This window comes from Otolemur garnettii, unplaced genomic scaffold, assembly GCF_000181295.1.
Source record: "Otolemur garnettii isolate 467f Iridium unplaced genomic scaffold, OtoGar3 scaffold00015, whole genome shotgun sequence".
Classification (NCBI taxonomy): Eukaryota; Metazoa; Chordata; class Mammalia; order Primates; family Galagidae; genus Otolemur; species Otolemur garnettii.
The window spans coordinates 11,444,474-11,460,931 of record NW_003852410.1 but is presented as its reverse complement, the minus strand read 5'-3'; the positions used below and the strand labels follow the sequence as shown (position 1 = coordinate 11,460,931).

Below are 16,458 nucleotides of genomic sequence, written 5' to 3'. Positions count from 1 at the left end.
CTATTGTTATTGTGTTCAATATGTCACGTGCAGAAAGGTGTGCACATGTTTCTGGAGAAAGAGTCCTTAGCTTTCTCCAGATTCTCAAATGTATTCATGATCATAATGGGGTGATGGACCCTTTACCCAGATAATCACAACAAGTTTTTATTTTAAGTTAATTGGGAGTATTACCATGTAAATATTAGAAAGCTGGAGAGTGAATTTTGTTATTGGTTCATACGTACTAAGTGGTTTGTCTCACTGAAATTCTATGAAATCAAATACCTGTTTTCCAAACTCCCTGGTGGAGAAAAAGCATTCATGATATGGTGGCATCTTATGTAGATTTCTGATTCCTCTATTACTTTCATATATTTCATGGTATGATGATTTTTTTCCCAATATTTATAAAAATTAAAAAATTATCCTTGGTGATTTCCCATAATTAAGGCATATGTTTTTTCTTTCTTCCTTCCTTTCCTCTCTTTTTCTTTTTTTTTTGCACTAACACCACACGTGTTTCTCCTGCCCTGCCCGCTTTCCTGCTCTTGCTGACATTGTGTAGATAATAGCAGGTGCGCAATTTCCTGCAGAACTGAAGCAGGCCTAGCTCACGGGTGAACTAAATCCAAAATGTTCACCATGAGGTTGGATTAAATATAGTTTCAATTAAAAGTTGGTTGAAATATCTAAGAAATGTTCTATTAATCGGAATTTTCAATTGAGAGGGTATGTTTACACTTTATTTCGTATTCTCTCTCATCCCAAATGTATTGAACCCTGCATGTGTTTGGTGGGATCTTCAACTATACTTTCAGCTTACCCAGCCCAATGTATAATTTTTTTTTTTTTTGAGACAAAGTCTCACTTTGTCACCCCTGGTAGAGTGCTGTGGCATCACAGCTCACCTCAAACTCCTGGGCTTCAGTGATTCTCTTGCCTCAGTCTCCCAAGTAGCTCGGACTACAGGCACCTGCCACAATGTCCAGCTATTTTTTTTTTTGGAGATGGAGGGGTCTTACTCTTGCTCAGCTGGTCTCAAACTTGTGAGCTCAGGCTATTGACCCACCTCGGCCTCCCCAGAGTGCCAGGATTGCAGGCCTGAGCCCCAGGACCCTGCTCGTAATATATTCTTTCCTGGCTTCTTTGCTTTCCCTGCCTCATATTCCCCCCCCCCCCGCCAGTGCTTCCCTGGATTTGGCCTCCAAATACACTACTTGAACTAAAATATTGGTCTTGTCATCTGCAACTGGTAAATTTTTTATATGAATAAAAACTGGAAGTTTATATATATATGTGTGTGTGTGTGTGTTTTGTATTTTGAGACAGAGTCTCACTTTCACCCTTGGTAGAGTGCTGTGGTGTCACAGCTCATAGCAACCTCAAACTCCTGGGCTCAAGGGACTCTCTTGCCTCAGTCTCCCAAGTAGCTGGGACTACAGGTGTCTGCCACAACACCCAGCTATTTTTAGACATGGGGTCTTGCTCTTGCTTAGGCTGCTCTCAAATCTGTGAGCTCAGGCAATCCACCTGCCTTGGCCTCCCAGGATTGCAGGCATGAGCCACTGTGCCTGGTCCTATTTAATATATATTTTTGAAAGCATCACTGATAATTTTATATTCTCGTCATGTTAAAAATTTCTGATTTATGTACTGAACAATATTTGGCGGGAGTAGAAGTCATGACAATAGCTGATGGCTGACCAGAGTTATACTTAGAACTCACATATTCATCTCCTTTCCCAAGAGTGTTCTGGAATCTACCATGTACTGAGTGCATAGCAAAGAGGCAGTGGGGATTGGGGTCTCAGTCTGCATATAGGCAGCTTGCTGCAAATCATTAATTTGGTCTCCTGAATGATCCAATTTTGTTTGCCTATCACTCTGTTTGTCTGCTGTCCCTGGGGCTCCTTAGACTGACTTATTTTTATTTGGTCCCAGTGAAAATATTTTGAAAGTTGTGATTGAATTTGCACATTTTCTCCATTGCAGTTTATAAGAATTAGCATTTTATTGGAATGCATTTACAGTTACGTAATGAAGGAAACATTCAGAGCCTATCAAGAATATAGCCCACTTCATGTTCTGAGCATCTTACGTCATCTCTATGCAATAGTTTTAGATTTTTAAAGTAGAGTTACTCATAGGTGCGCTCCCAAACATCTATTTTCACAGATTTACAAGTTATGTATTTGCCCTCAAGTATTTTTTACAAACTGAATTTTTTCAATTACTAGCGAATGTGTATAAAATAATCATTGTCATTATGTTAGACATCCTGCCTGATGCCTGGTCTACTATTTATAAATTCTCATTGCCACCCTGTTAAAGAAGTGACCCAGGGGTTGTTAGTTCTAGTTAAAAAGAAATGAGGAAACAGAAATTCAGGGAGTTTGGGACATGCACAAGGTTCCATGGGTAGTAAGTGCCAGAGTTGGTGCTGTTCAGTTCTTTTAATTGTACATTAGAGTCTAGAATCTTCTCTGGTACTCCACTCCCTTCACCTCTCTAAGACCCACAGAGCACTTAAAATTCTTTCTGTAAGGCAAAGGCTGAAATCAAGGCCATTCCAGACAAAATCAATTTGGTCCTTTCTTTCCTCTCTTTTTTTCTTACACTCAAGACATCCATTATCCTTGAAACTTTAAATCCATCCAGGAATACAAAGATATCAAACCGAAGTTATCTTCCTGACATAAATCTCATCTCGGCCTTTCCTACTAAAAATCCACAATGGTCTCCCGTTCTAAGATGAAGTTTAATTATCTAAGCATGTCACCTGGGGGACCTTACATTGTTTGTGCAATCCAACTTTTCAGCCTCATCTCTTTTTATTATCTATTCCTTGCCCTTATGCACCTCATCTTTAGCCCTCTGAACTTTATATATCTTCTTGACTATGCCCTGCTTTGATATGCTTCTGAGTTGTTTCTCTTGCTCTTCCTTAACAACCCTCACCGCAATGCCAAACTGGAATTCCATTCTTTAATTTTAGCTTGATAAACTGGGTCACTTATTTACCTAGCCAAATAACTGTAGCTTTGAAGAAAAAAGTATTTATATTTCTTTCTTTCTTTTCTTTCTTTTTTTTTTTTTTTGAGACAGAGTCTCACTCCCTTGCCCTGGGTAGACTGTGGTGGTGTCATAGCTCACAGCAACCTCACACTCCTGGGCTCAAGTGACCCTCTTGCCTCAGCCTTCTGTGTGGCTGGGACTACAGCTATCTACCACCACACCCAGATAGATTTTCTATTTTAGTAGAGACGAGGTCTACTCTTGCTCAGGTTGGTCTCCAACTCTTGAGCTCAAGCAAGCCACCCACCTTGGCCGCCCAGAGTGCTAGGATTACAGGCATGAGCCACCATACTTGGTCTGTTTATATTTCTTATCATGTTTATTTTATTTTGGGGGCAAAGAAGTAGTTCATGATCATTAAAAATAGATCTGTTGATTTCTAGCCTCTTTGATCTCTCTTTATCTCTCTCTCCTCGTAAACAGTGGTAGCAATTTGATGTATTTGCTTCCAGTACTATTTTCCACATAGATACAGAAATTCTTTGTATGAGAAAAGTTCAGCTCCTGTTCTCTGTATAATTTGTGATGCTTTATTTAATGTTATAAGAATTTTCATCCAATAGACTTTGAAAGTATACATACAACTTTGCAAAAGTACAAATTTTGTAATACATGACTATATTTAAACACTCCATTATTTCTCTATTAAGTGCCAAATTATTTGTCTGTTATTGAGCCCTTAAGTTGTCTGAATTTTACTTACACTCAGTAAACATTTTACACTTATGTTTGAGCATATCTTAATATGTTTCATCTAACTTATGCTAGATTTCTAGATATGTGACTGTTGGCCCAAGCATATGAATTGAAAAAGCTTTTACTCAAAGTGTTCAGAATGCTATGTCTGTAGAGATAAATGGAAGCTCTGTAAGTTGACCACCCAAGGGATTGTAACAAACTGGTCAACATACGGAAGTGGTCAACATAAAGACCTAGGCCTACTGAACTGATATTCGTATGTGATGCATGCCCAGTCTATGAAAATCAGCTTAACTTAAGAGGTGGTCAATATAGGGAGGTGGCCAACCATGGAGGGTCTATCGTGTAGGTATGTGTGTATGGTAGCTATAGCACTAGCTGAATATTGACATTATTCAGGAAGTGAAGGAAACACACTAAAATGTTAGTAGTTAACTTTGACAGTTAATTTCTATTTCATTATGTATATATTTGTGTGTATATACATATTTGTATTTTACCAAATGTCTGCAGTGAGCTTTTAGTATTTTCATAATACAACAAACCCCGTCATAAATATTCATCTCATCCAACTGCCATCTCCTGCAAATCATTTCTAATGTGACTTCATGGGTAGAGAGTGAGTTTCTCACTGATGGAACAGTGACATCACTTGACAATTCCTTGTTATCTCCTGAAGTTTACAGCAGCATGAGACTTGTGTTATCAAGACTAACACACAGAGACTGTGCTGAACTTTGGGGAGTGTGGACAGAGGACTAAAACTTAGTGGTAATTCAAGGAAACACAGAAAGTTTAGCCTTTGGTTTGCTTTGAGAAGAGAGGGGAAAGCAAAGATTCCGAGACCCACAGGCCAGTAGCCTAAGGGTGTTGAAGGTGGTCCGGGGGTTGAAAGCCACTTGAGCAAATACTCAGCCCACATCAGCAGGTGCAGTGGCTCAAGCAGGAAGTAGGGAATAATAGCCTGGGATCAGATTTGTTTGGACAAGTTCCTGTTTGGGGCACATAGGGCTCCCCATTCATGGGTGTGCCTTGACCACAGTACTGGAAGCAGAGTAGTCAAGTCATACATTGTAGAATGAATAAACAAAGACCCCCTTGTACAATGCGTTGGGACAGAAAGTCCTAATAATAGCCATGTTAACTCCTTTTTATACCTAAATATGCCTGAATGTCTTACAGGCAGTTTCATATGTATTTCAGCGTAACTTTTAATGGTTTACATCCTGTTCTTTCATAATGGTTGAAAATATTTGAGTCTAAATATTACATCTAAGCTTGTAGATGTCAAGAACAAGAGTCTGCTTTATAAGGGTACTGGTGCTGCAGTTAATACGCGTGGAGGTGCTCAGGCCTGCCAAAGTTACAGAGTTCCATTCTGGGGAAATGGTTATGAAACATTAGGCAGTATGTAACTTTTTTGTGTTTTAGTTTTCTCATCTGTAGATGAAGACATTAAAGAAAAATGTTCAGGATAAAATGAGTTAATAAAGTGTGAAACACTAGGACAGGGCCTGGCTTATGGTTTGCCCTGTGTAAACGTATCTCCTTGTTATTAGAATAGGAGCCTGATCTTGCTATTAACTAACCCATTATCAACTGGTTTGATTAGGCTTTAGTCAAAAGTGATATTTGAGGTTAGTGTCATATATATTTTGGACTGTGTATAAAAACCTAACACTTCTCTACAATTGTTTCTGGAAACACTATTGCAAATTTTTAATGGCCTTCTACTTCCTGGGGAGATAATCTCCAATTGCATTAGAAAGTTATATAAAATCAGAACTAGATCCCGTTTGAGATCTAAAAAAAGTTATCTATCTGATTTATTCTTAACTTCAAACGTGGATATTTTTTGCTTATTGCTTTCAAGACCATTTCAGACGTGGTTTCTTGTGAGACTCACTCTACCTTCCCCAGTACTGAGATGAGAAGGAATGCCCCTGCCATTGTACTCCACGGTGAGAAACGGGGCAAACGCTTTCAGAGGAGGCACCCTCTGGGCTCTGGGAGGTGGGGCTTTCGAGTTGCATGTATTGCGGTGGGGGTGGGGGTCCAAGCTTTGTTTTTTGGTGGCACAGTGTGGCTGAAACTTGACCTCCAGGGCTATTCTGCTACATCAACAATTGTGGTTGGAAGACCAGTGACGGTGTGATGAGGAATCTGAAACTTGTGTTGCAGCCGTGGCCTTGGGCCCTGCCCCACCGTTTGGTGTCCTGCTATAATGAACCCTTGGCTGCAGCTGGTTCCCAGGAGCTTTGCCACATCCACATTTGATTGCAGTGAAAATGAGGAGTTAAGTAATATTCCCAAAGTGGCACAGCTAGTAAGTGGCAGAGCTTATTCATTCATGCAGGCAAATATTTATTGATTGTCTATTGTGAGCTATGTGCTGGAGCTGGATCAAAACCCCAGAGTACCTGAGTGTGATTTATATTATCAGCCAAACTCTAGTCCTTCCAGGTCAGCCAGCTGGAGGGAAGGGAAGAGTTCTTGAGAGTGTATACTGGTTCTTAGTTTTTAAATGCTAGAGATGAAAAATACACCCTCTTTTCTGTTAATAAACTATGAGAGCACCGGCCAAGAAAATGTCTCAGCTTCTCTGAAAGCTATTTATTTCTTTAACAAATACGACTTATCATAATAATAGAATTCTATTGTGCATGATTTGCCTTGAATTCGTTTCTGAGAGGATCTTCTTGCTTCCAAGTTGTAACAGCCCAAGATAGCATAGAGCATAATTATATTCTCTTCGCTGTGTCCTGTTAGATTTCATTTGTTTTGGTCCATCTGTTCTGTGTATTCATCTTTCCACACAGAAGATTTCTAATGTGTCTACTCTTACCCTGCATGAGAGTCTCATGGTTCCAGCTTCTTGAATAGTTAGTTTAGTTGCCCTTTCTTTCATCATCAGAGAGGTTTTATATACACACACACATCTATGTGTTATCCTAGACTCTTAAGGCAAAAAAGAAACTATAAAAATCATTCTCATGTTGTGCATAAGGATTTTGTGGCCCAAAATTTGCTTAAGAGACATGCCATTTATAGGTAATGCTAGTTAGTCACCGAGGTAGGAATAAAATTCATGAGGACTTTTGAGTTGCCCTGGAATAGTCTTGGTTGATTTCCCCATAGTATGCTATTGACCTCCTTTAGACAGCTAAATGTGTATCTGAAAAAATAGTAGGGGATAGAGAAATCATTAATATAGAGTCCTTTTCTCAAGGATACTCAAAGCACTTTACCAGATGATGCAGTAAGGAACAGAGTCTAGTGTAGATAAAGGCACAGGTATGGAGTTACATGAACTTGGCTTCAAATCTTGGCATCGCTATTCATTCTCCTAACTCTGTACGTGCCACCTAACCTATGTGAATTCATTTAATCTTTTATAAAATCAGGGTCAGTAGTACCCAATTTATAAGGCACTTGTATAACATGAAATAATACATACATTGCTTAACGTAACATGCAGCTCATCACGTGTCTCCGATTGATGTTGGAGAGAGAATCACTTGTTATCTTTGGCTGAAAGTCAATAACTGTGTATTAGTAAACCAACATTAAAATTAGTGATCAGAAATGGGGATTACTTTCTTTCACAGTGCTCTTTTGGAAGTCTTCAGGGGAGAAAAATTCACATCTTCATATTGCTGGCATAAGGTTTGCCTCATTAATAAGTTCAAACAGCAGACATTTGCTACTTATCATATATGTGGTGGTTCTCATTTTATTGTAAATATTTTATGTCATATGGATTGAATATTTTATATTCAATTCAAATATTTATATTAGAATATCAAATATTATAATATTTTATGTTACACTATCTCGTGCATCATATAGTCACTCAACAACTTTGTACAGAGCATCTTGGCACATATTTGAGAACGTTTATAAAACATTCTCAGTTCGGCACCTGTTGCTCAAGTGGCTAAGGCGCCAGCCACATACACCTAAGGTGGCGGGTTCGAGTCTAGCCCGGGCCTGCCAAACAACAATGATGGCTGCAACCAAAAAATAGCCAGGCATTGTGGCGGGCACCTGTGGTCCCAGCTGCTGGGGAGGCAGAGGCAGGAGACTCGCTTGAGCCCGGGAGTTGGAGGTTGCTGTGAGCTGTGATGCCATGGCACTCTACCCAGGGGGATAGCTTGAGGCTCTGTCTCAAACAAAACAACAACAACAACAACAACAACAAAAAACATTCTCTATGTGTTGGCCACCTCTTTGGAAAATTCTGTAGTGAATGGCTTGTAAAGGAAGGTACATTTAGTGGCAATTTACCATTTTCCCTGTTTGGTGACTTCAGGGTCGACTTTTGGGACACCCTATAGTCTGTCACGCTGGGCTATATTTTCTTTCAGTCATGCTTTTTAAGCACTCCTATCCATTCTCCCTTTACATTCAGTAGGTATACTTCTTAGTGTCTCTTAAGCAGAAGAAACTTAGGGACTCTGGGGAAAAAGCAACTTTTCACTAAGAATAGAAAGTAAGACATTATTATCTTCGTCAGTGGTGGTGAGTAAATAAATTCAAAGGATTTTATATCCTGCTGATATCATAAAAGCCAAATGAAAAAGACATTTTCTTGACCATCACAGTGTATGTGTACATTGATCATATAGTTTGAAACTGTGCAATGTCTACATCTTCCAAATTGTATAGATACACTCATTTGCTATTTACCATAAGAAAACAGTCAAAATAGGTTTTTAAAAATGAAATGGAAAAAACAAGTATACATATATGGTGTACTTGTTGCCCTCGAAAAGCCTGTCTGGGTACCCGGAACCCCTTTTTGGAAATCATATCCACCTACAACATGTAGGAATGAAAGGCAACCTCATAATACAGAGATAATTCGTCATATCCACCAACTACCAAATGCAGAGGCTGCACATGCGGTGATCGAATGAGTGGGAAAGGACTTACACGCGTGATTGATGTGAGTGCCTTCTCAGCCGAAGTTGAAGGAAGGAGCTGAGAGCTGAGGAGGTATGGTCTGCACTGGGGGCAGGCAAATAAGTTTGTGCATATCTAGTCTCCATGCCTAATGCTAAACAACAGCCTTAAAAATCCTCATGAAAGTGTGGGGGATTTAGTGCAGACGCTGGTCTCTGTTGTCACTGGTGTCCTCGATAGTGGTTAGAAGTGGGGACCCACGCAGAAGAGTCACCTGAGGTAGTTGCATGACTTGATGGGTTTTGAATGATGTCTTAGAGAGATTTAATACTGGAACGATAAGAGTGGCACTCCCGGTGCGGGATCTACTGCATTTATGCCGTTCTTCATCACGGGGATAAATAAAGGACATTCTTAACTTTGGCCTCAGCAAACGGAATGGTAGGATCAGCAAACATTGCATTTTTTCTTTTTCCCACTGAGAACTTGCCGTGACACATAAGGGTTGCTGGACATAATGACGTGATAGCCAGTTTCTGTATTCCTTTACTTAGGGAGAGAACTTCTATAGCCTGTAGAAGTCAGTGAACACAATTATACTCCAGCAATGTGTACATAGATCCGCTGGTTAGAAGCCACATTGAATGCTATTTTGTGCATTGGTACTTGACCATAAACAATTGTTTGTTATAATCATGCAGATAGTAATGGTGTCAGACGTAGATGGGGGGGTGTGTGGAAATGAGGTTATTAAAGAAAAGTATGAAGGCCACAGTCTGAGTAGTGTGTCACTTGGTCAATTGGAAAGCAGGGAAGATTTTTCTTACTCTTGCCAGGGTATTGGTGTGAGGTTCTCTCCCTGGGCATTGCAATCTGTTTGTAACTTCTTGGCATCGGCCAAAGAGATTGTCAAATAATTCACGGAATGGAAGTGGGCTGTTCAAATTTTTTAGCCTCCCTTTCTTTTCTGAAGGCCAAGGATGTTGTAGTTTCATCAATCTCTTTAATTGATCATTTCTACCAGAAGGAGTTAAAATCATTAGGCGGAATTTCACTCTTCTGAATGATATTCAGTCATAAAATTAGAACAACGGGTGTGCAAACTATTTTTTGACTTATTCTGATTATCGCCATGCCTAACAGAAAATCTTAGTTTTTTTCAAAGGTGTGTTTGTGGGAAAGCATTCTACAAGTTTATAAGCAATCTTCTAATGATTGGGAGCCAATCCCCAAGTCACCTGAGAATTAACAGTAAAAGAATTGTGTATATTGGTTATAAAACATTTCCTTCATTTTACATGTTGATGTTTTTAAGAGATGGGATGTTTGGCATGAGCACACCGCGGGCTCTTTTTTTATTATATTAATCATACTGTGTATGTTGATGCATTTATGGGGTTCAGTGTACTGATTTGATAAACCATGTGAAATGCTGACATTGAGCTGATTAACACATCCATCACCTTGCTTACTCACTTGTTGTGATAAGACAATTATACTCTTTTCTTAATAGTTTTGAAATGTACCATTGCGTTATCTTGGGCTCTTGATTTGTAGGTTTAAGTACCTTCTGTAGTTCATAGAGATCTGACCTTTGAACGCTTCCTGATAGAGCTCTGCTCATTTTAGTAGGTGTTGTTTTATTTTGACAGATTGATCACTGTAGCAGGCAAAAAACAAATGATTTTTGCACAAAGATGCATGGAGGACCATGCTGAAAGACTTGCAAATTGTGTTCTGTTGCAAAATGTTTGAGTTCTGCAACGAGACAGGTCAATGTGTCTTCCAAGGAGAAGCGTAATTATGTGGCAGTTTTCTGCCTGTCTGCCCTCTCTGCTTCTGTTATTCCTAGATTGAAATTCACAAAATTCCTTTTTTTAGCAACTGAACAATACTATTGCTTAGGTATTTGATTAAAAATGTTTAGGGGTGTGGGGAGAAAGAAAAATTAAATCACTGTCGTTTTTTATTTTAACAGAGAAAAGGTAAAAATTAATTTAACAGTGGTTTCTTAGATGGAAATTATCACTAAAGTTACATCTTCCACATCTACCCCTAGGTGCCTGAGACTACAAACAATGATCCTGTCTTAATACTGCAAACCTGTCATCGTGGAACTAAGGGGAACTGAATTTTCAGGTAAGATTATTTTCCTTAATCAGTTGTTTTATGTATTTTTGATTGTTTTTAATTATTGAGAAACACAGTCAAGGAGGATAGCCAGAGTGGGTAGGATAAGAAAATGACATAGAAAGTTTGTGTTCATTACAGGCTTAATGTAGATATGGACCAGTTAATGCTATAATGAAGGTTTTTTTTTTTTTTTTTTTAATTCATTAAAAGAAAGCAAAACCCATACCTTAAACTTATTCTTCTTTTTGGCTGATCTCTTGGTATATTTCAAAGTGGCATCTGTATGATACTTATCTGAATGTCATTTTTAACAGAAAAATTAATTTCACCACTGGGATCTGGGAGGGTTGCCTTCTTAGGGAGCTTGAAGTTTTACTGAGAAAACTTGTATTTTCAGAGGTCAAATCGAGCTCACCTCTTCATCGCCTGAAAGGCTTTCAACTTCAGTTAACTGTCCCTTGGATTTGGACAAATGTGAAATCTGACCTGAATCCTCCTTTGGAGTTTTTTCAAATTCTTTGTGCAATACCAGGCTAAATTATAATTCATTTCAAAGAGTTTGGAACAGTGAGAAAAGTCTGTGTTAGGACGAGGACCAGACTCACTATGGTGTGGCGCTGTGTTATCTGTTCAGTATTTCTGGCTCTCCTATTTCCTAATACATAAAATTGGAATATTAGTGATAACTGCCTTGAGGTGCAACTCAAATTCGAGTATTTTCATAATACATATGGTTATTGTGTTTGCTTCAGTTTGTGTCAGTAATTAGTATCATGACTTGTTTTTTTTTGAGACGGAGTCTCAAGCTGTCGCCTTGGTAGAGTACCCTGGCGTCACAGCTCACAGTAACTTCAAACTCTTGGGCTTAAGTGATGCTTTTGCCTCAGCCTCCCAAGTAGCTGGGACTATAGGCACCGGTCACAATACCTGGCTAATTTTTGGTTGTAGTTGTCATTGTTTTTTGGCGGGACCAGGCTGGATTCGAACCTGCCAGCTCCTGTGTATGTGGCTGGTGCCTTAACCGATCTTGACATGTTTTTAAAGATGAAGCGTTTGGAGGAAAACAGTCATTTTTTCTTTCTTTTTTTCAATGGTGCGAATGAAAAGAATGGTTTTCTTCTGTCTTAAGAGCACATTTGTCATCAACAGAATATGCACTCTTGAAGAATTGAGATATGATTTAGTACATGCAGAATTTTCTACAAATATTGGTTGTGAAAGGATCTTAATAAACATAGAATAATGATTCCAATGAGTAATGAGATAGCGTACCCTGACTCTGAGTCATTGTTAGCATACCTGGCTCCCGGTAATCCCTGGGGGCCCTCTAAATGAATGGAGGGTGGGGCGATTCCAAGAATAAGTCTATGAGAAAACTGAGTGACTGTGTGCTTTAAATCACATTTGGACTCTTTGTCTTATTCACTGGGGTGGCTCTGCCCTCCATTATTTTCCATCTTCCCTTTGGAACTTGCTCCAAGAGGAGCTCTCCTTCTAGGCTTGCTAACTTCAGTTAATCTGCAGGTCTCTTTGAAGATTAAAAACTACTCAAAGGATATCCTGATATTCTTAGGGAAAAGTCTTCTTGAAATCTGTTCACCAGATTTTTTGATGATATTGGTTTGTGTGGGGTACAATTATTCTACTAATGATTTTACTATAAATGGATTTCTTGTTCCTAAGAAACCTAGGTAGATTCTCTGAGAATGTAAACAATGAAATAAAGCAACCAGGGTATTAAATTTTTAAAAAGATATTATCACAGTACCATGAGGAAATTTAATTGTGGTTGTATCATGATGATGTATTAATAACTATGTATGTGACATCATGAAAATGGATGGTAACCTGCAAAAGTCCCTGCTCACTCATAACCCTGTATTTTTTCCCTTTATTTCATTCGATTGTGTTTAATTTTTGTGTTCCTCTTGATGACTGATTTTATCATTATTTAATTCTATAAAATAAGTTAGTTCTCTTACTGTGCGTTTTCATTGTGGTGCTTAAAGAATCAGCTGTACGACTTTCAGGAAGGGCATATGGAGTCACAGTCCTAGAGACACTCTCTTTCTCTCAGTCCTTTTTCTTTGGAGAATCTTTTGTTTTGAATTTTTTCTCCTTGCTACACAGCTTCTCAAGAATTAAAAGAAAAAAGGAATAGAATACTCTTCAAAGCTCAAATTAGATTATAATATTTGAATACTAATTTTTCCTTTTATGATTTTCAGCACCCAGACTCATCTGACCTTATGCAAATCATAGCTTAAGTGTTAGAAATTTTATGAGGTTGAACTTGTCCCTCTCAGATGAATGTAGGTTTATCTCTATGTTTCCAATGTGCCATACCTATGTATAATCCCTCTAAAGATGATATTATCTCTGCATCTCAACAGAAGGCCTGCTAAGTACTTGAATGACAGAGACTACATTTTTATAGCAGGAGGTCATGATAAACCATGAGCTGTGTTAGTCACCTTGGGTCATGTACCAAGATTGGTTGATGGTGCTTGTGTCTTTACATTGCCCTTTCCACTGATTTATGATATTTGGATGGGTTCTTTTATATCAAAGACTAGGCTACATGTAGCTGGGTGTTGTAGCGGGTGCCTGTAGTCCCAGCTACTTGGGAGGCTGAGGCAAGAGAATTGCCTAAGCCCAAGGAGTTGGAGGTTGCTGTGAGGTGTGACTTCACCGCACTCTACAGAGGGTTAATAAGTGAAACTGTCTCAAAAAAACAAAACAAAACAAAAAAAAAACCTAGGCTACATGTCCTGAAAGTAGGGAAGAGAGAACAGTATTTTTATTTAAATACTAAATAAACGGCTTGGCACCCATAACTCAGTGGTTAGGGCTCCAGTCGCATGCTCTGGGGCTGTCGGGTTTGAACTTGGCCCAGGCTAGCTAAACAACAATGACAACAACAACAAGAATAGGCAGGCATTGCAGAGGGTGCCTGTAGTCCCAGCTACTTGGGAGGCTGAGGCAAGAGAATTGCTTAAGCCCAAGAGTTTGAGGTTGCTTTGAGCTGTGACACCATAGCACTCTACAGAGGGTGACAGGGTGAGATTCTGTCTCAAAAAACAAAAAGTAAAATAAATAAGTAAATAAATATTAAATAGAAAGTAAAGCACTGCTATGTGAGAGGAGAAGATAGCCGTCCTTCCTTTGCCTGTGAAGTTGTTATAAAGGCGTTGATTATTTTCCAGTAACACCTAAGTCTACTGTGAGAGGCTATTCATGTGCTTAGTTATACCAGGGGTTGACTCCTATGCTCTGGGGAGGATAAAATGGGACAACTACTCCTTTCTGAACGTCCTCAGTACAATGAGATACACACATTGCATAGATGCTGCTGGCTTGGCTGATCCTGCTTCTGCCTTATTCTAGCTCTGGCCTCATGCCTCATGCTCAAGTGCAATTAATCCTTTATGCATGGGTCTCATGGACAAATCTTTGACAGCAGGATCCAGGTGAAATCTGTATTTGCATCATGGCAGTTGAGACACCTTAGATGCTTCGTAAATGTAGGAATGGAAGGGAAGAAGAATGCATAAAAGGAGGATAGATTCTCCTGGTGACTTCTTAGACACCTGGTCTGTGAAGTTCCTGATTGCTTCTCTGGGCCCTGTGATCTTCTCTGCAATCTTGCTAGTTTCGAGTTGTACTTAAACTTGGTTACTCATTTAAAGTTCCCATAACAGTTAGCTCTCTGATAGTCCCACCGGGACAGGTAGGTCCTTGTCTTGTCATTTATTGGCTTTGTCCTGTGGCTAATTCAATTCAGGACCAATGGGAAATAAAAGTGTGACCTTTATAATAAGAGGTTGAAAGTTTATTATGCAAAATAAAAATCTCTCCTCAAGTAGTGCTAAGGGGAAGCCAAGTAAAACCTACCTCCTTGGAAAGAAGTTTCCCTCAGTTGAAAAATTAAGTGTAGTTTTTAGGCATCTTTTGAGATGGAGCATTCAGAGACCATAAAAAATTTTGTGTGATAGATGATGATACTAATCTGTGTCCCTTTCCTTTCCCATGATACAAGTGCATCAGAACTAGCTCCCTGCCCTTGTCCCAGAATTAATCCTTCCTATCCGTATTTCATGCCTGCACCTTTTAAATATTTATAGGCTGTGATGCTTCCTTTATTGTTGTTTACCCACTCTGGGGACATTCAGAAGCTCTCATTTCTTCCTCAGCCAACCACCCCATTCCCTTCTTACTCCTCTTGGCTGTTCTGTGGATTACCTCCAAATTGCATACATAATTTTGGTGTGGAGGTGCCAAAAATGTGTTTGTTTCAACTGGCGTCTTATTGAAGTTGCTGTTACTCAAATCACACACACAAATGCGATTTCCAAAGCATGGAAATTCAGAGAGGGCTCTGAAGGGAACCAGAGATGCACAAATATGTTGTCAAAATGCTACATGTAGGTAGATTTTAAGTTACTGGGGAAGTGACATCTTGAGGTCAAAAGTTTATAGAGTGAGCTCTGTGAAGAGCTGTATTTCTAAGCACAGGTCTGTGATTATTTTGCAGGGTTTGGTTGTTACCGTCAGTCTATGGGTTTTTCTTAATAACTCTATTGAGGCATAATTGATATACAAAGAACTGAAAATATTTAAGATGCATAGTTTGAAGATTTTTAACATATGCAAACCCTCATGAAACCATCACACAATCAAGGTAATAATCATATTTCTTACTTCCAATGGTTTTCCTTCTTGTTAGCTTTTAAGATTTTAATAGGGCTAGGCTCAGTCTCTCAGTCTCCATAGCCATTTTCTTCTTTTTTATTTCTTTTTCCTTCCCTGGCAAATCCAGGAGGCAGAATCCTGGCAGAAAACAGTTGCTCAGTTGCTAATGCATTACAAAGAAATGACTGACCATAATAGCACTGAATTATTAAAGACGAAAAGACGCTGAAACCCAGCAAAACTTGGGTGAGCTCATCAATAAGCAGCCACTTTTGATCTTATTTTGATATTTAAAAGGACTGCTGAAGTAGAACATGACAGACTTCACATATAAAAGGTCCATGAGAATAGGGGCGCAACCAAACAAATGACTGACAGCAAAATCCAACAAAAGGAGAAAATGGTGTTTCCTCAAGAAAATGCTACTTTTGCCCCAAGGGCGACCCATGTCTGGGGGGAACATAGCATGTAAAGCACTGACACAAATCATAGGCATCGCCGGGAAACTGCAGATCTGACTGGACTCCACACACAGGCAGATGTGTGAGGCCTCGGAAAGGAAGGAAACCAGGGAAATCTATCACTCCTATCACCCACGGAGCCGGGAGGGGCAGCCAATGCAGACACATCTCCGCACCTCGTGATGAAGCCGGGCATTAGAAACTGAATCAAAGCCTCTGATCAAAGGCTAATTTAGCCTGTCATAAACCATCCCGCAGTGGCAGGCAACCTTAGGCAGGAAGATCAAAGATGAGCGCCTCTGCATAACCACAACGCCCCCACCTACAGGGAGAAGGAAAGCAGAGAGAGGAGGGGAAAGAAAGAAGAAATAACAGGAGATCTCGCTAAGAATCCGGGGCAAGATTATCGCCTTTCTTTTTTTTCTTTTTTTTTTTTTTTTGAGACAGAGACTCAAGCTGTCCCCCTGGGTAGAGTGTCGTGGCATTACAGCTCACAGCAACCTCCAACTCC

General features: G+C 39.5%; 1 protein-coding gene across 3 annotated transcripts in view; it reads left to right on the top strand.

Moving 5' to 3' along the window:
• Positions 1–16,458, top strand: part of CHL1 (cell adhesion molecule L1 like) — a 201,800-nt gene that overhangs the window by 33,571 nt on the left and 151,771 nt on the right. For all 3 annotated transcript variants that reach the window (XM_012802491.2, XM_012802490.2, XM_023510698.1), the window contains one exon: positions 10,721–10,800. The gene's annotated coding sequence lies outside the window, so the exon portion shown is untranslated. The remainder of the gene's footprint in view (positions 1–10,720; positions 10,801–16,458) is intronic.